Raw genomic sequence first — 27,573 nt, 5'->3', positions numbered from 1 at the left:
ATTATTTTTTACTTCTTTGTGAATATTCACCAGCATTTAGTGCAAGTATCTCCTTGCTTTTATGTGATTCCCCCTATTATGCACATCTTTGCAAAGCAATCTCTCCTAGTATGTCATTTTTATTAATATATGCATTGTATATAAACATTTTTTGTAAAGATTACTTGGCTGGCATTGTATATAAACATTTTTGTAAAGATTACTTGGCTGGCTACCTGCATTGCAAAATTCAGAGAAGCAAAAATGTTGAAATTTTAGCTTGCGCATTGTTTCAGAAAGGGTGGATTAGATAGAACTGAACTGAAATTCTCCCCCATCCCTACTTACGAAACATAAAATGAACAACAAATATAATAACCCCCCCAATACATATTTGGAACAATTATAGATAATAACAATGTCATTATATAAAAGCAAAAAGAGAACAACAAATCCATGTAACGTATAAGGTGATACAAATAACTAATCTAATTTAACAGCTTGAAACTAAATAGGATGGTGAATAATGCTTAGCACTGTTTCTGCAAATACAGTGATTAGTACTACCTCAAGAAATGCCTTCTCTCTCCTTTATGGAACTGTCCTAGAGCTTAGATGGGCTTCAGAGGACCTGCCCATAGTCCCATCATAGTTACTGAAGGTTTGATGTGCAGGTGAGTGCAAGAGAGCATACCTTGCATAGAAAGGTTCAATCCCCAGCACCTCCAATTAGAGCTGGGAAAGATTCCTGCCTGAAACTATGTAGAGCTACTGGCACTCAGTGTAGGCAATACTATACCTATGCATTAGCACATGCATATTTCATTAAAAAAGCAAAAACCTGTGTTCTTTTTTATCCCACTCTTTTTTGTGTGTGGCGGGGTGTTCAGGTGAGCCACAATTACATGCCACACTGGTACATTTGCCAGAGTTTCTTGAAAAATCAAAACAATAATGTTTTATATATTTATTCCATGGATCAGTAGAGGGAAACCTTTGGCCCTTCAGATGTTGCTGAACTACAGCTCCCATGAGCCTTAGCAAGCATGGCCAAAGGCAAGAGATGATGGGAGTTGTAATTCAGGAACATCTGGGGGGAGCAAAGGTTCCCCACTCTTCCTATTGTTTCCTTCCACCTTGTGGTGTCAAGCTGAATCGAAGCCTCCCATATATCTGATGAACTCCCCTTTCCTTCCAGTCTGTCTGTGGCCACAAAAGTGGGATTTACTAAGCATGTTGTTAGACATTTATAGCTTTGGGCCACATGTTGTACAATCCCGGTGTAGGGACACAGTGTAGGACCACTGAGCCTTGGGCTTGCCGATCAGAAGGTTGGCGGTTCAAATCCCCTTGACGGGGTGAGCTCCCGTTGCTCGGTCCCAGGTCCTGCCAACCTAGGAGTTTGAAAGCACACCAAAAAGTGCAAGTAGATAAAGAGGTACCGCTCCAGCGGTAAGGTAAACGGCATTTCTGTGCACTGCTCTGTTTTGCCAGAAGCGGCTTAGTCATGCTGGCCACATGACCTGGAAAAACTGTCTGCGGACCAAACATCAGCCAGTAAAGCGAGATGAGCACTGCAACCCCAGAGTCGTTTGCGAGTGGACTTAACTGTCAGGGGTCCTTTACCTTGAACTTTTTACATAGTGCTTAGATGAGAGATAACATATCTCCATGCTTAATGTCATATATCATCAGGTGACTGCCAGGAGAGTGCCCCCAAATGAGTTCCCCATCCCTACACTATTGGCTTAATTCAGGTGGACTCTTCTTTGGGGAGGGAGATTTATGGTCTGTCTCCTGACAGAATTTGAAGTTTGAAAGGTGGCTCTGAGAAACCAGTCTGAAGGGACTCCAGAATATATAGTTGCCTTTTCTGCCTCCAAAAATTAAGGGGAAATGTGTGTGCGTCTTATGGAGCGAATGCAGGCTCCATGGCTTCAGCAATAGCAATGCGAAGCCTCCAAAGCGCAGTGGGAGCACTCCCACTGTGCTCCGGAGGCTTCAGGTTCCTTTCGCAAGACTCTCCTGGCTTCAGGGATAGCCACCTGAAGCCTCCGGAGCGCAGTGGGAGCTCCCGGTGCCCTCCGGAGCTCCCGCTGCACACCGATCCCTCTTGCTCTCCTGGCTTTACTTCGCTGGAGAGGCGCTGCACAGCTTTCCTTCTCTGCACAGCGCCCCTTCAGCGAAGCGGGAGGAGAAATGGAAGGGGCTCTGTTTCTCCTGCCACTTTGCCAAAGGGGCACTGCACAGAGAGGGAGATAAATTTTTTTCTTGTTCTCCCCCTCTAAAACAAGGTGCGTCCTATGGTCGGGTGCATCCTACAGAGTGAAAAATACGGTAAGTCTCCAAGACTCTGTCCTCAAAATGGCATTGAGGGTCAACAGGAGGTAACATAGGTCATAGGCACTGCATTCCTGATTTTATGTGTGTGTTTGTGTGTGTGTGTGTGTGTGAGAGAGAGAGAGAGAGAGAGAGAGAAGCAGATAAGTTGAGAAAAATCAGGACAACTACAAACAGAGGGAGCTTTAACCCTTTGCCTCTGCTGCACTACTGATCAGAATCCTAATGCCCTGGTTCCAAAGAGAACATTCTTCCTATTGTGAAAATCAAATTTGGAGGGGATTCTAATAGGGACTGTGGGTGGCAAATGGTTTACTTATTTAAAAGCATTTGCCAATTGCTTAATATTCAAATCTCTTAGTGGTTCTGCTCCTTGTCCTCCGTGCTGCTGTCCTAATCTGGCTCAGGGCCCTGATATTTGCTTAACATAAATCAGCTGCACCAAACTAAGGTCACGGGCAGCTGACCCAGTGAAGTTGGAGAGCTATGGACAGAGTGCAAAGTGCAATGACAGAGAACGTGCTTCACATGCAAAAGGTTCACCAGATTCAGTCCTAGGCCTCTCTGGTAAAAATGATCACATACTGAGTGATGTGGAGGGAAGCACTTTCTGGGCCCCTGCCAGCCAGAGCACATTATGGGTGCATTCAGATGTAAGGATTACTGCGTTAGTTTTCCTGCTTATAATGCTAGTACTTCTGTCCCATTTTCTCATGTTCCTTTTACAATGCAATACATGTTGCATTATGGAACTGTTGCTTTTCTTTTGATATACTGCCATGCCATGCTACACTTTAAATGGCAGGAAAGAACTGTATATGCTGGGATACCACTCCACATGAAATTGCAATGCAAAACTCCCACAGTTTTCTAGGCTTACTGGGTTTACAAATGGTGTTTTGCTTTGTTTTTTCCCTGGAACTGAGTAACACAGAAATGAGCGTCAGATTCTGCCAGTTTTCAAGAAGTGGATTTCATATTGTGTGAAAGATTACATAAAATGTGGAGATTATCAGATAAGGAAATGTCAGGGAAATGGAATAAAGTGCTGTCTGGATACAGTCCATATCAGTCAACTGAACCAGTGACCTACATTCAGTATAAAGCAACTATACTCCCTGTGCTCTGAAACTTGGGGAGCCCAAATCCATGCACCGTCACCTCTGACCACCTCCAAATACTGCTCAGTACAGGACTGCTCAGCACAGAAATACGGGGGAAGTATGCTCCTTACAACCTTGCTCAGATACACACTGTGCTGCCTAAATATCTTTTTTTGGATTTTATTAAACCTCTTGCCGCTACAAGGGATATTGCACCCGATGGCGATATTTCAATCCATATTTCATTCCTGCTTCTGTCTCACTGCTTCCCACTGCCTCGCTAAGCCCCTGCCCTGCAACCCTTCCACAGCCTGCTCAGAGGGAGTGATCCGTTTATACCCCATATGGTTCCTGGGTTGTGAAGCAACATAAAAAAAGCACAAATGAAGAGCCTGGCTTGCTGTTTCCCTCCCCACTGTGTGCAATGAAGCCAGAAAGCTGCTCCTACTCTGTAAAACTACGGTCTTGCAAATTACCTCGAGGTACCTGAATCAACAATCCAAATGCGTCCATGGGAGCTATTTTCTCCTCCTTTACATTGTCTGTTTAGAGCAGTTACTCTCCCCCTGCTGTGTCCTTTTAACAAGAACATCACATTTTTATTTTTATTTTTCATATTTTTTGGAGGGGGGGGAATTGTTCTTGCTTCTATACAGTAACACTGAACTCTTGAATGCGGGGGATGAGGCAAGAGACCTTTGCCACAAATGTGTGTGCACGCGCATATATATATATATATATATATATATATATATATATATATTCTCATTACAATTTTCTCCCACACTTTCTCCCAGGAAGCACAGCGTAACACCAGGGATTGGGAAGGGATTTGCAGAAGTCCAAGGAGCACCACATACTGGAGACTGCAGGGTGTGAACAGCTGGGTCACCAGGGTTTGGGGTTTTCTAAGGCAGGGTGGGAACAGCTGTTAACTGATCCTTGGGCTGCATCATAAGTACTTTAATTTTATCCCCACCCTTTATATTTCCATGCATGGGCATATGAATCTGCCTTATTCTGAATTTGTATTTTGACTGCTGTAAAGAGTGTAGGCTAATTGTTTATGTTTATGTTGTTTTGTTTTGTTTGTCTGGCATTTTTTCACCAGTTTGATATAAAACACCTTAAGCATGTATGGAAAGGCAGTGAATAAATAAATAAATGTAAAGTAATATAGGGGCAAGGGACACAGGTGGGCTGTGTGTTAAACCACAGAGCCTAGGACTTGCCGATCAGAAGGTCGGCGGTTCAGATCCCCACGACGGGGTGAGCTCCCGTTGCTCGGTCCCTGCTCCTGCCAACCTAGCAGTTCGAAAGCACGTCAAAGTGCAAGTAGATAATAGGTGCCGCTCCGGCGGGAAGGTAAACGGCGTTTTCGTGTGCTGCTCTGGTTCGGCTTAGTCATGCTGGCCACATGACCCGGAAGCTGTACGCTGGCTCCCTCGGCCAATAAAGCGAGATGAGCGCCGCAACCCCAGAGTCGGCCACGACTGGACCTAATGGTCAGGGGTTCCTTTACCTTTAATATAGGGGCAAGAGGCAAAGGACACAGTCGCCCCCCCCCTCCTGCATGAAGCATAATTGCTATATCCCCAGCTTTCATTTACAAAAAGAAAGGGTAAGTTTCTAGCATTTGCAGAACCTGAGATTGTGAGGTTAGCTGCTAGGACTGTTAAAATGGAAGAGTGGTTAAAAGAAAAAACATGGACTACAATCTTGGGAACGGGGAAAGCTTTTTCAGCCTGAGGGACACATTCCCATCTGGACAACCATCCCAAGGGCAAGTGGTGGGTGAGGGCAGAGGCAAAACTGGCTGAAGCAACATGTAAATGTTACATTTGTACAGTACGCTAGTTTCCACACACTCCTACCTATTCTCCATCCTGACGTGCAGGAGGCATTGTTGCAGTTCAAAGACACATTTCAGCCAGGCTGAAAAGGAGGAGACTTGCGAGCAAAGCTGATGGCCTAAGGAGAGAGTTTGTGGAAGGGTTCCAAGGCCCAGGCAGAAAGGCCCAGGAGGCCGCATTCTTTCACACGTCCTCCAAGTGGTACAATACAACCTTAGCCCAAACCTGGCTATTACCCTGAGAATATTGGCCCAGTTTCATCTAGGAACTGGTAGTCTGGTGCTAGCCCTGAAAATCAGTGGGACCTTTTGGGAGTACCTGTCAAATAACCTGAAAACTCTCAGAGTGCAAGGAGGCTGAGTTCTCGAAAGGAATGTTCAAAGGGGTGGGGTGAAGCCATTTGGTCCATCTATCTCAGTATTGTCTGCACTGACTGGCAGTAGCTCTTCAGGGTTTCTGCCATTGTGCTGCAGGCCTTCCAGTACAGTCCTGCTGTCTACAGGCTGCTGTCTTTCCAGCAGAGGACCTCCCACCACATACACCCCTAGTTTCGAGAAAGAAGGTAGCAGGGTGTAGAAGGCTCCAGCAAAGTGGATAATTGCTGGTAACTGGGGAAACGTTATTATCACAGAAAAGGCTGGTCTGAACCCTTTTTATAAGTGTATAATCCTTTCTAGCTGAATCCTTCTTACAAGTGTAGAATTTCTTACATGAATTCAAATATGCCATAGACTCCAGCACACACTCCTGCATTCTGAAATGGTACATCTTCAGGAAGGCCATGTCACATGATTATCTGTGGAAATCTAGTCTATGGATATCACTGCTAAACTACAAACATGGACCAATACTATCCCAATTACACTTGGGGCTTTTTTTTTTTTTAATGCTTAGATTTGACTTCTGTGAGGTGCAAATTGTAGTGATTGTCAATAGAGGGAGCCCTTTGAAGAATCTCAATCTCTACATTTAAGACCCCTGTTTGGTGACCCTGTAAAACAAAAAGATTGGCATTCTCACTGCTATAATACGTTCATTTCTCCTTCAAGAAGCTGTGTTTGAAGAACTGTTTGGTTGTTGTTTTTTCGAATTTTAGTACAAATTTACCTGATCTACAACTCCTAGTCTAACATGTAGATCAAAATGCAGGTATCATTTGGATTTTTTGCACTTCCCTGAATTTTGCCATGCGATTTGTGGCTCTACAAAAATTGGACCAGAATGCATATAAAAATTTGCATTTTAAAGTAATGTATATTTACATAAGTGTACTTTGAAAGAATACACATTTGAAAACGTGTGTCAGGAATGAAAAACACATTTTGAAATATGATTTTTTTCATGCACTTTTTTTTACAGATTAATGCAGAAATAGGAAGGAATGGATTTATGAATGAAGGCATGCTAGACTGGAAATTGACTAATCTGTCCATTCCTAACCCTCATCAGAGAACAGAAGATTGGCACATCATGTCATCCATGAAATGACAGAAGGAAAATACAGTTTTTGCGGACAGTGAGATGCTAGTGATTGATTTACTATGCACCCAGGGAATATAAGTGGGGCAATCGTCATCTTACTGATGAGGCCGATATGAATGATTCTAATCATCAGCTTCTACCTGTTATGAACAATTCTCATCACAACCTCTGACTGTTACTGGTAGACCTAAACCAATGCACATCTCTGCCTCATGAAAATAGCTTTGCTCTTTGAAATCAAAGGCATCTCTTAAGGAGTTATCCACTGATTCTGCAAGAAATTTGAACATATCCAAGGAAATGCTTCACTGAGTTGCTTCTTTTGAAATTACACACGTTCCCCTGAATCATTCTTCTAATTTTTAAAGACATTTTAACACACTTGTTTTGTTGTTTTACAGGTGTAATTTAAAAGAGTGAAGTGGTTGAAAGGTAGCAAATTTAAGAAGTTATCTGCAACAGATCCAACAACCACTGCATATTATATTCTCAAATATGAGGAATCAGCCATTTCTAACACTCAGTTTTAAGACTAGGACCAGTGCAGACTTCGTGGCTTTACCAGTAAGTCAGGTCCCTCTACACACACGCTTTGCTTAACCTACAACCTCAGGAAGAATTCTGAAGATCTCAAGAGCTCTGTTGAAATTTTGTGGCAATCTTAATTCTAATAAAGGGACTGCTATCTTCTGGATTTGGCGTGGATTTGGAGTTCCTTTTCTTTGTATTCCTTGCCCTACTGTAGACACATTGGGTTGGAAGCTGCAATGTAACCTTAAATGAGCTGACAGAAGGAAAGTCTTCTGTTTGCTCACACATCAGCCATCTGCACATATGCCCCCAAACGAAACTTCATCAGGATGCACAGGAGGCCCTCCTGGACCATGTAGGATGGCCTGTGAGGAGCTGCTGAGGTATGGGAGGATCACCCAAAATTCAGCAGACTTCCCCCTACTGCAGCAGCCCCTTGTGCATACTCCATCATTATTAAGCAATGTTTTCAACAGGTGGGATATGTTTTAGGAGAGGTTTGTGGCAGGTGGGAAGAGGGGTTGAGAAAGTATCCTTCCATGAACTCCTTTAAGCTCACTTATCTTAAGATACATGTCCTGGGGAAGCCCAACAGAGTCAGTGTCCAGAAGTGCTTTTTCACCAGTTTCAGCAGGTACATGTGCCTTCCTGGAGGGGGTTGACCTTGCCTCAGTGATCCCTGATCTAATCATATCCAGACTAGACTACTGCAAAGAGCTCTATGTGGGGCTGCCTTCAAAGATGAGCCAGGTGGGTGGTCATGAGAATGAGGTCCTTCTTTGTGGTGACTCCACACTTAGGAAATTCCCTCCCACCAAGCCTGCACCATGTTATTATGCTGAAGGGTTTTAGAATGTTTTGAAGACTCTGATGGAGTGAGCCAGAGCTCTTCACAGTTCTTCCACTGAGGCAGCTTGATGGAATGGTTTTCCCAACCCTACTTAGAGATGTCATCGGTAGCAGTCAGTGAGGTGGGGCAGATGGGGCACAATTACTCTCCCAACATTCCAATGCAGCTGGTCACTGGTATTTACCAAAGGAAGTGGGGAGACACAAAGGGAATGGAGCTTTGGTGTGGTTGACTCCACCACAACATGATGCACTGAGCTCCCCACACCTTTCCTTCCCTGTATCTTTCTGCATAGGGGCCAGTGACCCATTGTTTTGAGAAGCTGGGAGAGCAATGAGACCTTCCCTTCAGGCGGATCACTCCAGCTCCCCAATTTCTCTATTTCTTTGTGGCGGGGAGGGGTGCAAAAAAAGCAGTCTTGCATCCAGTTTTGCATCCAATACATGCTAAGTCCCATGTATTTCAATGAAATGCATGGAATGCTTTGTATTAAGAAACACCACATGCTGGGATTGACATGTGCTAGTCCCAAGTATTTTAGATAATTGCTTCTGAAGTTGCTGAAAAGTCAGCAGGAAACCTAAATACCTTTTGTCCTGAGAGACGGAGAGATGGCTCCAATTGCTCACATATTAGTATCATCAGTGCTGAGAGGAACAACGTCTAGCAACTAGAATAAGCTGTTTGCCAAAGCTGGCCTCAGGTTTCTAAAAACAAATGCACTCATCACTTGCTCATTTAAACTGCTCTGGCATAACCACTGAGAAAGGCAGAAAGAGCCCCCCCCCCCCCCCGTCATCAGGCTTCTCATTCGGAAACATTGTTTCCTGTCTGGTGGTCTCTTGCCCATCATACCATTGGAAAACCACAACAGAGCTTAAACTGAGCTTAAACAAATTTGCCCATGGAAGCCCATCTGTGTGTGTGTGTGTGTGTGTGTGTGTGTGTGTTTTCTGTAAATGCTGCTGCTTTTGATGACGCATGGAAAATGACATGGCAGAAAGATGCAAATCAGAGCCAGAACCAATTGGAAGGGAAAATACTGCAAGGAGTGTCTGGTTTTATAGGGTCTTTATTTCTTATTAAGATGGTGTATATACCACCCTTTCCACAAACCACAGTTTACAGGATAATCAAATAAAAGCACAGAAAGTAACCCAGTCCTTAAAAACAACAGCTTGTACCAATCACTAAATAGCAATTATTATTAATAGGAGCAGCCAGTAGTTCATTTGTAGAATCAGGTCTCTCCACCTCTAAACATTTGCTGAAACTATAAAGAGAGGGACAAGATACACCTCAGAAGGGAGGGAGTTCCACATCTTACGAGCCGCAACTGAAAAGGCCCTTCCATTGCACAGAACTTTGAATTTTGTACCACTGTTTCTTCTAAAGATGCTTTAGAATTTAGAGGCTGTTATGGGTTGTTTTCAGTGGACAACATGCTTATAAATTACTGGACTCACAAGCTACTTTTTATCACCCCGAATTAATTTTTAGGTTTTATTTTTAAATGCCCCTTCAAGTTAAATTTTTAAAATTGGCATTAAATACTTGGTTTGGTGTTTTGTTTTTTGAATCTTTGCCGTGTTTTGGTAGGACAGCCAAAATTTCATTTGACATCTCAGCTGCAGTTTTGTCTCAATGTGTGACCTTTGGCTAGCCACAGTCCCTTACCCTACAGAGTTTTCTGAGGATAAGAAAGGGGAAGAAACTCTCTGTGTACATCATCTTGAGGTTCTTGGGGAAAGATCAAATGCACATCAGAAATAAAAAATGATGGCACAAGTACCTGCAATGGAGCCACCTGCGTCATGGTGCTCTCTCTCAGCTTAATAATAATGGTGATGGGTGAGATCCAATGTAGCATCAGCACAAGAACTGGGGTAGGCTGGTATTGTTGCTCAAGCTATTTTAATTGTGCAAGCAGAAAAATAGGTGCCGGTCTTGTAAAAGTAGGAAAAAAATGGACAATAGGTCAACACTGCAACACTTTTGTCACCCCAAGCCACTTAGTGGACTTGCTATATTAGGAAAGGGGTTCCCACTGGCAGAATGATTGTTGCATTTGCAGGCTGCCACAATCACATCTTAATAATAATAATAATAATAATAATAATAATACAAAATGTATATCTCAGTTGATTGTCATAAGCCCTCTAAGCAATTTACAAACAACACTGGAAGCATAAATAAAAGAAGGTCAAAAACAGATATTTAGAAACATTCAAAAGATAATTAAAAGCACATGTTGCTCATGTGTAACATCCCACTCGTCTACCAAAAGTACCCAGAGCGGCATTTGATATAATAATAATAAAACCATATAATATCATCCAGAAAAATGCAGTTTGCAGCAGATACATTTACTTCATTGGAGAAAGAGAAAGAAAATATGAAAAATACGTGAATGCTCTTCAGAAGTACTTCTGACCTTTCACTGGTGGGCAAACAACCTGCCCTGTCTTCTCATCTACACTGGGCATGTTGTTTTTACTTAGTCCAATTTGGTATTCATTTGTGATGCTCATCACAACAAACTTCCAAGCGTTGACGTGAGCTCCACCTGAACTTGAAAATACACTTTCAGCATCCTTATATGCTTTATATTTGTTCTTGCTGACAAACCTTGGCGGTATAAGGGCATTCATGTGTAACCGGGAATGAGAATCACATTTTCAATATACAAAAGACCATTCCAGTTTGTGGACAAAATACCTTAATAGTCATTCTAGGAAAGGGGGCAAAAGTTTGGAGTTATATACAGCTGTAATTCCTGCCCAGGACTTTCTGGATGCATGACCCCATGGGTTACAAAAAGGCAGTAAAATCAGCCAAGGAGAAACACCTCTGTTAGGATGTAAGACGATGGAAGCAGCCAGTTTGGAATGCCTGGCTGGCTGGTTGCACCATTGGGCCTAACGATTGGTTGCCAAGCAACCCAGCATCCTTTATTGAACAGCAAACTTCCTTGGGCCTTCCTTGCCTGTTCCTCAGAGCTAGTTACCTAGTAAGGAGAAAAAGAAATCATTACTTTGCTAATGTTCTTCCTACACGCACTGTCTATCCTTTCACCATTCAAGAGGCCAGGTTGTGGCACTGCAATATATACCAGCTTAAACCAAGAAATGAATGAAGCTTTTTGCATCAGATAAATTCCAAAAGCCACACTTGAGCAATACTGTTATTATGCCCCCATCCAAATGACATAAGATAGTGAGCAAGTTTTTGAGTTTCCCAGAATTCTTCATCAGGCTCAAAATTAAGAAACAGGAGGGGAAGAAGGGGAAACTGGCTGGATGCTGAGCCTCAAAGATTGTCTTAAGACATAGTCTTAAGATAGAGTGTAGGAGGAAACCAGACTTAACCATATTAGGTTCAATTGTAGGTTTCACTTAGGATGGAACACACAATGACTGGCTCCTCAATTTTGAGCTGTTGGTTTTCATATTTTTGAAAGCTGTTGCGCAGCATAAAGCCTTCATAGCATTTTGGCTAATCCAGTTAGGTCTGCTATCCTATACAAACACAGGCCCCATCTGTGCTATACATTTAACACAGTATCATACCGCTTCAACAGTCATAGCTTCTATCAAAGTATATAGAGAATCAAAAGCAGCCAGCAAAGTGGCAGCAACATCCAGCAAGATGTTGCTGGACGCTGTCATTGTTGCTGGAGGTGCCACCTCTTGGGTCTCTGCTGCCGAAGGCAGCTGCCTCACCTTACCTCATGGGCTGGGAACTGTAATTTGTTAAGAGTGCTATGAGTTGTTAGAAGACCTCCTTCACTGCTCCTTCAATGGGGATTTTTAAGCAGAGGTTGGATGGACACCTATCATGGATGCTTTAGCTGAGATTCCCTCATTGCAGGAGGCTGGGCTGGATGACCCTAGGGGTCCCTTCAAACTCTACAGTTCTATGATGCGATGCTTCCAGCTCTTAACAATATAATTATGTGCTCCAGTCCCCTTTACCAATATACGAACAAATGTAGAACTACATTTGTCTGGATCTGCAACCCTGTAAAGTTTTAGATGCTCATACGCAGCGTGGAGAGAAAAGCAAGCTATATTAAAACAGGGTCATAAAATAAAAAGCTGACCAAAATCCTCCAAAGGAAGCAACTACCATAGAAATAGTTATCCAAATAAAATGGTTCATATCTTATAATGGAATCACATGAGCTATTTTTTTCTCATAGTATGGAAGATGTCCCATATGTAGCAGCCTTCAGTAAATAGACAAAAATAAAGGGGAGATCATTTTCTCTGAAATTTCCCAAAGGGAAACAAAGTGTAGCAATAAATATTAAATTTCATCTTTTTTTCTTGTTTCCTTTCCTTCCCTCTCTTTCTTTTCTTAATTCATGATAAACAGGACTGTTGAAAGAGCAAATTATTTCTTTGCTAAGGCAAGAAAACTCATGTCAGATATATAAGATTAGACAAAATACCATATCAGTTACAGCAGTAATCCATTTGTCAGATGACTGGTGGGGTTTTTGTTTTTTGTTTTGTTTTTTTCATTTTTTGCATGACCCTTTAGACGGCCTGATCCTAATCAAGCACTTTCACCCTTCGAATACAAGCCCCACACTGTGCTTAAAAAACAAACCGTTTTTGTTGATTTTAAAACATATATGAAAATAAGATACACTGGTGAATGGTGAAGTATAGGATAGGGTGCAGTAAAGAACTCTGTAGAATTGGATAGGGTGCAAATTAAGGGCAACCAAAATGATAAGGGAATTGGAGTAGCTTCTCTACAACTAGGACAGGAGAGAATTCAAATCCAGTTTGCATTCAAAGGCAAAGCTACCAATTTCTGAAACTATATGCTAACTGGAACACAGCCATTCTATAAAATTCCCACTTCCTACTTACTTGGAAGCTGAGGAATAGCATTAGGATAAGGGTCTCCATGTCACATTACTTTGGCGAGAAGGACACCGTATGTCTCTTTAAAGCAAACTCTGACTTGATGGAACTTTGCTGCACAATGCCTGACCTGATGGAGCGTTGGCTTCTGTGTTAATATTTAAAACCTTATTGCTCAAACTCATTTTCAGCCACTTTGCAGTAGCATAGTAAATATGAATTGGACTGTGACCTGGGAACTCCATGAAATCATCAACCAAACTGTTATACTGTGTGCTGACATCTGCACATAGCCGACTTTTTCTGGGCCAGTTTGATTGTCTTCCAGCAGGGCTGCGCACAACCCCCCAGATTTGCCCCATGGCTCTGAGCTGAGTTCCCCCCATCAGACCAACCCACCCTGCACCAACCAGGGGGGGTCACCCACCATACCTCAGAACTAGTCCCAAATTAATTTGGGGTGGGGCTAATGTTTAATTAGGGAGGATCCTAATTAAACATGTGTGTCTCCTTTCCTAGAGGAGGGGGCGGGTCAATTCTGCAGGGTGCTTCTTTGCAAGAGGCTTCTCTGAGGGAAAGAACCGTGCCGTGTGTGTGCTCACACGAGTAACATGCATACCAATCACATACATGAACATAAATGAACCCAGTGTTCAAATTACAGGGGCCCAACTCCCTTACTTGGGATTCTGAATCCTTAGCTATTGTATTAGAATCCTTGGGGGTTATAATGTGACTATAATGAGAGTTAATCAGAGGGTCCACCTTGTGGGTTTAATTCCCCACTTGTGGGTTTAATTCCCCCAATCATCTGAGCTATAGTATGCATTGCAAGCAATAAAGCACATAGGTGATTAAATGGATGAAGTAGATGGATGGGGTCCCTTTGCCTCACCCACATACTCATACCCACATGCACCCACTAGTTGACTGGTGGAGGGGTTGGGGAATAGGGTAAGAATCATGCACACACACATACACACACACACATGGATGTACACACACAAGCAAAAGATCCTTGCATGAAACCAGAAGACTTCCCCTTTTAAAGCAAAGAATACACTGGGGATAGATTAAATAAGGCCTACAACAGAGGGAAGTGAGTTCTGCACTGCAAAGCCTCCCGCAGTCGAGACTTGATAGCCTGCTGACTTCAGACGAAATATGCTAGCCCTTCACAGTTGGCATTGTGCAAGAGCAGATCAAGTCTCAATTCAGCACTCAACTGTATTCTGAACATACAGCAGCAGCCTTTACCCAAAACATAAGAATATGACCAAAAAAATAGCTTGCACCAGTTCAGTGGCAGTGAATCCTATAAACATGGCCAGCACTAGAGACTGGTGCCCTTGAGCAGTTCCTCAGAAAGACCCACCATTAATATCTACCTAGGGTTCCCCATTGCACTTTTTTCTGGTGCACTGATCAGAGACACAGGTGCCTGAGTGTAGCTGCCTTTTTAATTTCCCACAATGTACTGCATCCAGGGGCATTGTGTAATAGCAACTAGACCCCAAAGCTTAATGCTCTTTCGAACACTGATCACCAGGACTCACCAGTGGAGGAGGAGGAGATACACCAGAGGGCTCATTGCCTAGGGTCCCCTCACACCTGGAACCCACCCAGCCTATGAGCAAGGCAGATGGGGTGAGAACATCTTGCAGGAGGGTTGGGAACCCTTCACAACTGTTTATATGGATATCGTTTCAGCATGCCAAATTTGCTAAACTAGCTGCTCCATTGTAGAGAAGAAGTAGTCCACATAGAATGTGCTGTTACAATTGTCATAATGTTGTTCTACTCAGCAACAGCCAGCCAGACGGATAGACGGATGGACTGACTGACTGACTAGGAAAATGCAAATATCCTTTGTGCAAGTGCAACAAGCTGAAAAACGAGCCACAACAGTCCCCCAAATTGCTACTGGGAAGCAGCAGCTGTAACCAAGGATGCCCTGGGTCCAATTTGTTTCTTTCATGTGGCTGTATCCCTGGGGAAGCTCAGGCTGATCAGTGTGGAAGATTCAGCCCAGAATCGGTTAGTGAGAGGCGAAGAAGACACAGGAATGGCAGGAGCTGCCTCATATCAGGTCAGACTATTTGGGGGACAATAAGTCTCCAGGAATATAGACAGAAGTCTTTCATAAGCAACTACTACATGGTGCTTTTTGAAGTTAGAGAAACCAAGAACTGGATCTAGGATTTTCTACATGCAATGCATCTTTGTTATCACAGAGTGATAGTTCATCTTTTGCCTCACCTGCAACACCCAGTTGTCACCACCTGCACCCGTATCTCCAAGCTGGAGCTGGGACATCATTCTCTTTATTTCTGAAGTTCAGGATGTGAGTGCTGTCGCTTATGGAGCCAAAATATCAGCAGTGTTGGAGGAGGGGGATTGAGGTTTGCTCTCAAGTAACAGAATTCTGACTGATAGTGGGCATGGTGGGAAACTGAATGGAATGGAGTGACTATGGATGGGATATAATGGTGACTCTGCCTAATCCTCACTTTCTGAAACAATATGAAGAATGAAACACAAACATCCTGTAAAATTCCCATTTCTCCAAATTTTGCAATGCAGCTTTTCAGCAAAGTAGTATGTACAAAAAGGCACATGCTAAGTGTGCATAAAAATGCATGGGCTGGTGAAAATGACATACAGGAATGCATTCCATTAAGGAACATTGCTCTGCAAAAAAATGTATATATTAGTCAAAATTGCTTACAGGTGTGTATATTAGGATAAATTTGCAGTAAAAGACTGATGAACTTTCACAGGCTTAAAAGAAAGAGCTGTACTTAAGACTGGGAAAATGAGAAACTGAGAGAAATGTACAAGTCTACCCATCCCTAAGTAACTGAGGTGCTGAAGAGGGAGCACTCCACATGCTTCAAGGACCCATGAAGGACCCACTTGTGGCATTATAACAGTCAGGGTTTTGCCATGTGCAGCAGCCAACTACATGGCAAGGGTTCATTGAACGTGATGGTATCACACCACTCATCTGCTTCAACAAGATGTTACCAGGGGGTGCGGGGAAGAAAAGCAGATTGGTGACAGCAGACTGGTCACCTATTAACTAGTTTTGTCCTTAATTAGAACATCAGAACCTTCCTCTTCACCCAGACCAAAGTTCTATCAAGTCTAGCATCCTGTTTCTCCATGCAACGAATCAGATGCCTCTGGGAAGCCTGCAAGCAGGACATGAAGGCAGTAGCCCACTATCCAGTGGCCTACTGCCTCTGAAACTGGAGGCTCGATTCAGTTATTGTGGCTTCATTACCATGGATACCATGAGTCGGCTATTTAGCACAATCCATATCTAACTATATCTATGCAGCTACATAAAAGGTAAAGGGACACCTGACCATTAGGTCCAGTCGTGACCGACTCTGGGGTTGCATCACTCATCTCGCTTTATTGGCCGAGGGAGCCAGCGTACAGCTTCCGGGTCATGTGGCCACCATGACTAAGCCGCCTCTGGCGAACCAAAGCAGCACACGGAAACACCGTTTACCTTCCCGCCGGAGTGGTATCTATTTATCTACTTGCACTTTGACGTGCTTTTGAACTGCTGGGTTGGCAGGAGCAGGGACCGAGCAATGGGAGCTCACCCTGTCACGGGGATTCGAACCACCAACCTTCTGATCGGCAAGTCCTAGGCTCTGTGGTTTAACCCACAGCGCCACCTGTGTCCCTATGCTTACAATCTAAATTTCGATAGCGGGAAAGAGAACTGAAAGAGGGTTCGGGAGAGACAGAAGAAAGAACAGAATCATAAAACTTGAAGGGACCTTGTAGGTCATATAGTGCAAGCCCTCTGCTTAATGCAGGATTTGCAGTGGAGAAGGCAGCTTCGGCATCCCCAGCGAATGGCCCTTCAACCTTTGCTCTACCTCCAGCTCCCAACAAATTCTAGGAACCAGGGCCAGTGCATCAAATTTTGCCGCCTGAGGCGAAATGGGAATTGCTGCTCCACCCTGCTGCTGGTGCCACACCACCCAGCTCACCCTGCAGCCACCACTGCTGGAGACAGCAAGGTGCATCCAAGGGGACACCAGCATGAGGGCTTCCACCACCTGCTGCTGCTTCACTCCACCTCATGGGTGAGCCAGGACAGCTGGGAACTGTAGCTTACCCCTCACAGAGCTACAATTGCCAGCACCCTTAAATTAAATACATGTCCCAGGATTCTTTAGGGGAGTCATATGCTTTACATTGTGCTTTTCAATATGGATGTAACCAGAGAAAGGAGGGAATGGCCAACAAGGAGCATTCACACGTGCTGAACTTTTGCTATGGTTGGGAGTGGAGGCTGCCATTTATACAGTGGTACCTCGGGTTAAGTACTTAATTCCTTCTGGAGGTCCGTACTTAACCTGAAACTGTTCTTAACCTGAAGCACCACTTTAGGTAATGGGGCCTCCTGCTGCTGCCACGCCGCCGGAGCACAATTTCTGTTCTCATCCTGAAGCAAAGTTCTTAACCTGAAGCAATATTTCTAGGGTAGCAGAGTCTGTAACCTGAAGCATATGTAACCTGAAGCGTATGTAACCCGAGGTACCACTGTACTTGGACTATTCTGCTTGTGCGCTGTCTCTCTCTTTTAAATGCATGCATGCATGCATGCACACACACACACATGCACGAGCACGCACACACACACAGAGGATCTGTGCAAAGCTGTTAAGAATTACACTGCTGATGGGGGAAACAGTAATCCCTGCTTGCTTTGATGTTCAGGGAGGGGGAGCAGAGAGACAAAGCAAAGAGAGACAGAGTACAGATGATGTTCATGTTACTAAGACTTTATTACACTTAATAAAACACACTACAGCGCGTTCACTAGTATACTATGAAGTCTTCATAAATCACATTGCCTGCTCGACATGTGTCAAAATAAAGCCACATAATACAAAACAGGAGAAAATATTCCCAGTCCTGTGTATTTGTTCACTTGTGTCATTGGCTTATGGTAGATGACTTGTCTGATCATTACTGCAAGCCAGAAAGATTCCTGGTTGCTAAATATACCTGTTTATATTCATTAGTGGTGTGGAATCTGCAATCCTGCAGATGTTGCTGAACTCCAGTTCCCATCATTTCCAGACAGCATGGCCAATAGTCAGGGGTGGTGGGAGTTGCAGTCCAGCAATATCTGGAGAGCAACAGATTATATTATATTAATTATTATTATTATTATTATTATTATTATTATTATTATTATTATTATTATATATCACACATCGGAAGCAGATGGGAAGGGGAGGGGGAATCCATAGGGTATAGTCAAGGGGTGGAAGGCTGTGTGCTACAGAGACTTGGAAGGTACTTCTTGTCAGCTGGTAAAGGGCAGGTGAATCAGTATCAAAAGCAAGGATGAGCATGAGGTAGGGCCAGGGCCAGCTCAAAACATTTTGCTGCCTGAGGCAAAGGATAAGACAGCACCCTTTCCCAAGGAACACACAGAAGCTGATTGGACTGGCAATGGAATCTTACTCCAATACTGGTGAAAGGCCAGTGTCTTCCACTGCACTGGAGGGCAGCAGGCTAGTGCATAGGGTACAGCGCACGGTACATGGCACTCAGAACTGTGTTCCTTCCCCGAACCTCACCATCTGCCACCTGAGGCAGCTGCCTCACTCTGCCTCATTGTAGAGCTGGCCCTGGGTAGGAGTATTGGGCAACACTCCGTGCTCAAAGATTATAGGGGGCAGAGGGGAAGCTGGGGCCTCTTACTTTCTGTGGTGATTCCCCTCCTAGATACGGTTTTAAAAGGCTACTAGGGGTATGATTTGGCTGCAATTTGGAGTAGTCAGAGGGTGGGGTTTCATTAAGCCACATTGTGATGATACACATCACAATGTGTATCATTAAGCCCCCTCCTCTCCCCAATAATCTGAGCACTCTAAAGGGATAGGTGGGGGCTTCTTCTGTTCACACAAAGGGATGCAGAGAGGTAAGAAGGTCTGACCTTCCCATATTGATTCAGAGCAACCAATTGAATCTTTGGCTCATATCAATGTGTTGCACTCTCTTGCCAGTGCATCTCTGCAATGCATTGAGCCAAAATCCAGCACATCCTCAGCAAGCCCTGTTTTTTTCTGGGGGTTTTAAAATACCCCTTTGAAAAGGACACACTTCCCTTCTCTCCCCCCCCCCCCAGAAAACATTTGCTGTATTTCTGCCCCTCCCCAAAAAGTATTTCACTGAGGTTCCAGCGCCATGGCATGCTTTATGGGAGCCCTGCAAAGAGAACTCCCGTCAGCTGCTTAGCCCAACAGCATAAATTTGATCTCGCAATTAGTATTCAGCTCAGCATCCTGGATAGAAACCAATGTTGCAGCCAAGAGGTGGTTTAAAACACATAAATCATAGATCAATGACAGAACTCTAAGCACTGGATAGATTACAAAAGTAAGCTTTAGTTAAAAATAGATTAACCATTTCCCTGCAGGAATTCCTTCTGCCAAAAAAAGAAAAGAGAAAAAAAGAAACCCTATATATTAAACAAATAAAATTGCATGTTATCCAAGGATTTCCCCCCATACTAATATATGCATATAGTAGATTAATTGCCTTTTTCCTTGACATTTAACATTCTGGTTAAAGAAATGTTGTATCATGCTATTTGAGTGGAAAATAATATACAGCACAGAAAGCAAAAGAGAGAGAGAGAGAGAGAAATAACTAAAAATATAGCATGAGCCAACAATAGCAGCAGCTTTGGAACAATTGCTGCAGAAAATCAGGCTATTTCTGATGCATTTGGTTTTGGTTTGAATTGTTCAAATAGGCTCCTGAGGTCAACAAAGGCTGAGGCACAGCTACAATTGAGCTCGTCCAAATTTGTATTTTTCTTTTAAGTCTAGTTGGAAGAAGAGGTAGTAAATCTATTTCAGGAGACATAAGGAACTTTATTATACCAGTTCAGACTATTGGTCCTTCTAGCTCAGAATTATCTACATGTCTGGCAGCAGCTCTTTGGAGTTTTAGATGAACCTTTTCCTACCTCATCTAGAGCCAATGCTAGGAACTGAACCTGAGACCTTCTGCTTGCAAACGGTCACTCAGCTGTGGTCCTTTCCCTGATGTAGGGTGGACATATGAAGCTGCCTTATACTGAGTTAGATTGTTCTTCCATCTAGTTCAGTGTTGCCTACACGACTAGCGGTGACTCTCAATGTTTTCAGATGGGGGCCCTTCCCAGAGCTACCTGGAGGTACCGAAGACTGAACTCGAGATGTTCAGCATACAGAATATGCTCTCCACCACTGACCTACCACTTAAAGCAGTAGATGCACTTACATGACAGAATGCACTTTCATCCAAATAAATGCCTTGTGCATAGAAAACTGGCATGGCCCGAAGAAGTGTTGTCACCTAAGCTTTCTCCCAGAGTTGATAGCAATTTTGGGGGTGGGTGGGAGAAAGAGTGTGTGGATTGGGGGAGAGGTGGTGATAAAAAGAGTGTGTGGATTGGGCAGGTAGGTGGGGGAAAGAGTGTGGGGATCAGGTGTGGGGTGAGAGAAAAAATGCATGGATTGGGAGGATGGGTGGTGGTAAAAAGAGCACACGGATCAGGCAGGGGATGGGATAAAGAGCATGCGTTGTGAGGGGGTGGGGGCAGAAAGACTGCATGGATGTCCCGCTTTCATGTCCCAAAAAGTTGGGCAGTATGGTGTTCTAGACAACCTGACATTGCAAGACCTATCAGAGGTATGAAGGCCTAGCACTAGAACGGTCAGTGTATAAGCAAGAATACGCACTACTCAGCCACCTCTTATTTTCAGGTAACAAAGAGCAAGAGACCAACCCCACCCCACCCCACCCCTCAATTATTTTGAACTAATGCAGATTATGAAGGAAACTGAGTTGTTTGTCCTTCCCCCACAAGACCGATTTGTCTGCAATTTGGCAGGCTTCCTCCATACCCTCCAACATTTCTCTGATGAAAATAGGGATGACCTAAGGAAAAGTGGAACATTCTGGGATTAAATCAGAAACTGGGGCAGCTTCTGTAAATTCAGGACTGTCCCAGGAAAATAAAGACACTTGGACGGTCTGTTACTCTGTGCCTGTAAATTTCATTGACCAAAAGCAGAAGTGGAGTATTGCCATGTTTAGATTATCCATTATAGCTACTGGGAAACCTGGAGCTTCACAGAATGTATTGGAGACCAAATTATGGACCAAAGTAGAGAAAGAGCACAGGGTGGCTAAGAAGCATCAAAATTTTAAAGATTGCACAGATGCAAATACAAAGCAATCTTGGGGCCAATGTACACCCCTAATACAAATGGGAAGATAAGTCAATTTCTCACTTATAACTAGAAATCAGCTTTTATGGCATATTCTATATCTTTTTATAAAAAAAAACCCCAACCTGTGAATATTTTTCATGTACTCCTTAGAACAGAACAGCCTTTTGACTAAAAGAAATGATTTAAACTCAACATTGACAGACAGACACCCTGGAATGTGTATGTTTTTCTTTTAGAATTCTAGACAACCAAAACAACATCAAATGATAAAAGGAGACAGAATTCATATATAAAAGCTTTTCACCCAAGACTTTTCTCTCTCATTAAATACGTACTGCAATATTTGATTGGTTCAAGAAGAATGATCAAATAAAAAAGGTGGGGTGGGGGGAGAGAGACCAAACTTCTCCATGTTGGATTTCCCAAATTTTGATCAAACAAGCAGGACTGAATTTCGAAAGTTATTACCGCATGAGACTATGACTGTCTACTGTTAGTTTAACTAAATTAAAGATCATGTTGTGTAAATCCTGAAATAAAATAATCATCACCAAACACCCATGTTTACTTCAGATATTTTAACATCCTGTAAGTAATGAAAAGGTGGTTGTGGTAAGGAATGTTGTGTTTAGTTTTCTCAGTGAAGTCAACTGAGCCCTTTTCCTAGATCTCTGGCATGGTGAAGAATATTCTAAATTCATAAGAAGAATGTGGAAAGTAAGGTAAAGGTAAAGGGACCCCTGACCATCAGGTCCAGTCGTGGCCGACTCTGGGGTTGCGGTGCTCATCTTGCTTTATTGGCCAAGGGAGCCGGCGTACAGCTTCCGGGTCATGTGGCCAGCATGACTAAGCTGCTTCTGGCGAACCAGAGCAGCGCATGGAAACGCCATTTACCTTCCTGCCGGAGCGGTACCTATTTATCTACTTGCACTTTGATGTGCTTTTGAACTGCTAGGTTGGCAGGAGCAGGGACTGAGCAACGGGAGCTCACCCCATCGTGGGGATTCGAACTGCCGACCTTATAATTGGCAAGTCCTAGGCTCTGTGCTTTAACCCACAGCGCCACCCACGTCCCAGTGTGGAAAGTAGATTGTTTTAAAGCAGGGGTGAGGTACAAGGGTGAAGGGGCTCACTGTGTTTATACCCCAAAAGGTCTTGCTTCTCCCATAGCCACAGCCTTGGATTCCAGCAGAAATCAGGCATGTCTCCCACTCACAGGCTTCAGCCTGCTGCCTGCTTCTAGCTCACACACAAAACTCAGGGCTCCCCCTGGCACAGAGCCACTTCCTTTGTTATCCTAACAACCCATACTTAGAAGGCCATTAGCTTGCCAAGGACCTGGCATGGCTATTCCAACCACTGAATCCTTGCTGGATCCAGGAGTTAGAAGGGGCTCATGCAGCCTAAACACACACACACACACACCCAACTCACAAAAAGTACCATAAAAATAGCCTTTAAAAATATGGGAGAATTTGATCCTGTATGGAGCCACTGAAGATTGTATCCATGAGAGAATCTGATCCTTCATATTGCCGCTTACAAAGGAGCAGCAACTGGCACTGTGCAAGACTGGATCCTCTGGCTTAACTGCTGTTTAGTAGAAGGATCCAAACTTGCATGGCGCTGCTCTTTCATGAGTGGATCCCCTGCATGCAAGGGAAATCTCTTGCATGCACAGATTCAGATCCTTCAGCTGTTATGTTGGAGATTCTGATCCTATGTAGCACTGCTTTGGGGAAGGAGGACAGGAAATGTGTCTCTCTACTTTCTCCCACGGGACGTGGGTGGCGCTGTGGGTTAAACCACAGAGCCTAGGACTTGCTGATCAGAAGGTCAGCAGTTCAAATCCCTGCGACGGGGTGAGCTCCCGTTGCTTGGTCCCAGCTCCTGCCAACCTAGCAGTTTGAAAGCACCTCAAAGTGCAAGTAGATAAATACAGTGGTACCTCGCAAGACGAATGCCTCGCAAGTCGAAAAACGCGCAAGACGAAAGAGTTTTCCGTTTTTTGAGTCGTTCCGCAAGATGAATTTCCTTATGGGCTTGCTTCGCAAGATGAAACGTCTTGCGAGTTCTTGCAAGTTTGTTTCCTTTTTCTTAAAGCCGCTAAGCCGTTAATAGCCGCTAAGCCGCTAATAGCCGTGCTTCGCAAGACGAAAAAACCGCAAGACGAAGAGACCCACGGAACGGATTAATTTCGTCTTGCGAGGCACCACTGTAGGTACCGCTCCGGCGGGAAGGTAAACAGCGTTTCCATGTGCTGCTCTGGTTCGCCAGAAGTGGCTTTGTCTTGCTGGCCACATGACCCGGAAGCTGTACGCCGGCTCCCTCGGCCAATAAAGCGAGATGAGCGCCGCAACCCCAGAGTCAGCCACGACTGGACCTAATGGTCAGGGTCCCTTTACCTTTACCTTTACCTTTACCTTCTCCCACAAACATGCAGCCACCCAGAAACTTTTCACAGCTTCCCCATTCTTCTTGCTCATGCCTACCTCTCCTTCCTGCCTAATGCCCTTCCCCTGACAGCCCTGTATGTCTCTGGGTTGCTCAGCCCAACCTATAGTGATCTGGGGCTCTCTCAACCCAAGTCGAATAATGCCCAGATCCCTCTGAAAAGGTCTTATCTGGCCCTGGATTCAGGCCCTTGTCAAATCTACTATACAGCTCTACTTACTTCCATAACACTTTGAAAGTTTGGAGCCCCCAGGGATGCAGCAGGAAAGGGATAAAAAGGTAAAGGTACCCCTGCCCGTACGGGCCAGTCTTGACAGACTCTAGGGTTGTGCGCTCATATCACTCTAGAGGCCGGGAGCCAGCACTGTCCGCAGACACTTCCGGGTCACGTGGCCAGCGTGACAAAGCTGCATCTGGCGAGCCAGCGCAGCACACGGAACGCCGTTTACCTTCCCGCTAGTAAGCGGTCCCTATTTATCTACTTGCACCCGGGGGTGCTTTCGAACTGCTAGGTTGGCAGGGGCTGGGACCGAGCGACGGGAGCGCACCCTGCCGCAGGGATTCGAACCGCCGACCTTTTGATCAGTAAGTCCTAGGCGCCGAGGCTTTTACCCACAGCCCCACCTGCGTCCCCAGGAAAGGGATATGAATCCTTAAAGTTGTTATTTTGCGAATTTGGGTTCTTAACTCAGTTTTAAGCCTCTTATCCAAAGTCACAAGCACAGTCCTCATAAGAACTGCTTGAGCGAGTAAGAATTGTAGGAATGGATTTTCTATTCCTCCTGATCCCAAGTTTTCTTTTCTCTTTCGCACCCCACTCCCTGATTTCCCTTTTCAGCCAATGTTAAGCTTGTTCTATTGGGGAGGGGAGGGGAGGGAAATGCCAAGGACCGCTCTAAGTAAATGAAATGTGTCAGTGAAAAAATCAGGGTTAATTTTTAAAGACACGTTTCCCTCCAGCAACAATTCTCTTTAATTATTTCAATGTGAAACGCATTATAAAGCGTGTTTGTTTCCTGTTCTCAGCCCTTGGTGGCCGACATGAGATATTCAGGACACGGAGAGTGTTTCTCAGCTCTGGGTTAGTCAGGTTTACAAGGTGCTGAAAACACTCTCAGGTCTCATGAACGTAGCTTGAACTGAATCAGGCCACCACTGGTACCTCATCGTATTGGGCAAAACATGACCTAGAAGTCCTGTGCCAAGGGGACTGTAATTTAAACCCTTTCCAACTGATTTCTAACATATTTATATACAATAGCAACAGAGCTCATGCCTAAGCAAGAAATTGGGCTGATTAGCATTTTTTTTCATGTGTTGCTATTATAGGTTATTCAGCTCTAAATGCAGAAATATCTTCTCACCTGGGACTCCAGGGGAGCAGCATTTGCTGTTTGGTGTGGTGTGGCACGGCTACAGCCTGGTCCCAGGGGCTAGCTCCTTCCCACACAATGGAGGGGATGTCTAGTGCCTCCCCCTCTGGCTGTGCTGGCCTGATGGGGATGATCTGGTTGAATGGGCCAATCAAGTTGCAGGGGAGGAGGCTGAACCAGGCCCGCCCCTGTAGTATTTAAAAGGTCAGCCTGGTGTAGTTTGCCCTCATTTGTTAGATTCACCACTCACCCACCTAGGCTGTAATTGGTCAGCCTGAAGGTGAGCACGCAGGTCAACAGGACCTTGCTATGGTTATTCAGTGGCTGTATTCAGGGCCAGGGAGGAATTTTTTTCCTGCAGACGAATTGGCCAGTCTGCAGTTTTTCACCTACCTCATAGTAACAGTCACAATTTGGGTGGATAAGCCATTGGGTTGGATCCTTAGCTGGTCAGGTTAAAGGGGTCCAGGAAGGGTGTCTCTGGGGGTCCACACAGGGGGTGATGGACCACAGCACATCTCCCAATGGTGACGCAAGTGGGATCATAGCACCTAGTCCATGTCAGGGGTGACTCCCCTGCTCTGAGTCAACTGCACCTTATTCATCAACCAGCAGGTGGGCTGCTTGATGCCAGATACATTCCCAATGCCTTGGCCATCTGTACATCTGTAAACAATAAAAATGTGGTCTACTTCAACACAAATTTCTGTGGTTTGCCCCTCACTGTACTACAGGCATCATGTGACAGAAAACAGAGGTGCAAACTTCTATTGGAAGTCAGAGAAAATGAGGTGGGAGAAGAATGGGAAGAGAGGGCACGATAACTTAACAATTATGTTTCTGTTGCTCAAATTTTCCTTCAGGTTCACTTTACTGCAGAGTTATCAGATACTGGAGTAGCAAAGCCTGTTCTCCTTTATTTCCAGCTCTGAGTGGAACTAGGGATCAGGGCTAGAGCTCCAAATTTGATGGACACCTTGACATTGGAACTGCTTCCATGCCAGTGGATGCTCCGGTTGGCTCACCTAACCACAGTACTCCTCTGATTGGTGCCAGGTGGCTCACATTTTAACTATCCAACCCCCCACAAGTACCCCTGGAATAGCATCACTCTAGGGCACTTCCAGCCCATGTGAGCCTTATAAGGCCTTTCGAGGGTCCACAGCAGGGGGCAGAATTGAGAAACAGGTCTGTAGGCAAATATTCCTGTTTTCCAAATGAAAAAGCCCCAAATGTTGCAACCATTTGTCATAGATGAGTTACCCCAATTATTTGATTATTTTTAATTCCATTTTCTGAACCTTTCCCGGGTCTACAATATCCTTTCCCACAGCTGTTCTAGTCACAGGCTAAAACTGAACTTCATCCCACTACTGTGTCTTGCTATACTGCTGTCAGTCCCTTTCTCAGTTGTCTATCCGATTTCATATACCAAAGGCAGGAACTCCTGTTAGTTGTGCTTAGAGAAGAGCACAAATGGGGCTCAGCTACATCATGGGCTGTACCCAACATTCTTTGTCCACTAGCACAAGGGCTCTTGAGCTAATGGAGGGGTGAGTCTTAATGTTGCACAACAGGAATTCAACATAACAGTTGTGCTAGCAGAAACGCACAGCACAACAAATTGTGCAATCTATTCCACAACAAAGTTACCACCAGTTTGATTTTATGTTCTTTTGCACAATAATGTTCCAGCAGCACTAAATTTTTCACTAGTTTGACAAGTCCACTGCTAAGTGACTTCAACTTCATTAGATACAAACCCATCTGTTTAGCCTCCCATTCTGTTCCGCCACCACCACCATACAGCTTGTTTCAATCTACCAGTGGCCTAAAACACAAATAATTCTGGTTCATGGTTTCCTTTTTTTCTTTTCATATTTGGAATTTAGGCAAAGGCTAATGACTGAATTGGCTAGCAGTCCTCAAACAAAGTTTACGGGCAGGAATATGAGTAATAATATAGGGCAGTCTATGGTAATAATACAGGGTGCGCTATCCAAGTCATTCTCTTTGAATTGGCAAATATTCACAGGAAGTCTTTTCAATCCCCTTTTCAAAACGGGGATGGTTAAATTGGGCAGCTTACATTGCTAAGAGGGTGCTATTTATAGCGCCATTATTCGGGAGGAAATCGGAAGTTCGGAATGACAGCAGAAATGACATGACATTGTCTTTCACGTTCACCTGCAGAAACATCTAGGTCATCCAAGGAATGAGTTAAAAGTCTAGAAAGGAAGCAAACACTACCATAGCTGTCTGTCATCTTGCAAAGAGATTTTTCATCTGGCGCTTAACATGGTTTTTTTTTATTATTAACAAAAACTGAAATAAGAACATCTCCCTCCAACCCCCAAATATTCTCATGTCCTTAAAGATACTGGAAATTTCAGACAAAAGTTTTTCAACCTTTTTTTTTTTTTCATTAGTGGAAATTCAAAGTCCCTTGGGGGAACAAAAGTGT

At 44.2% G+C, this 27,573-nt stretch overlaps 1 long non-coding RNA gene across 1 annotated transcript in view; it reads right to left on the bottom strand.

Moving 5' to 3' along the window:
• Positions 1–10,515: 10,515 nt before the first annotated feature.
• Positions 10,516–27,573, bottom strand: part of LOC310698102 — a 94,403-nt gene continuing 77,345 nt past the window's right edge. The window contains exon 4 of the long non-coding RNA XR_014521305.1: positions 10,516–11,145. This is a non-coding gene — a long non-coding RNA (uncharacterized lncRNA). The remainder of the gene's footprint in view (positions 11,146–27,573) is intronic.

The sequence above is a fragment of the Podarcis liolepis genome (assembly GCF_965112155.1).
Source record: "Podarcis liolepis genome assembly, chromosome: Z".
In the NCBI taxonomy this organism is placed as follows: domain Eukaryota; kingdom Metazoa; phylum Chordata; class Lepidosauria; order Squamata; family Lacertidae; genus Podarcis; species Podarcis liolepis.
The sequence above is the reverse complement of the archived record's forward strand: the minus strand, read 5'-3'. Positions and strand labels throughout refer to the sequence as shown.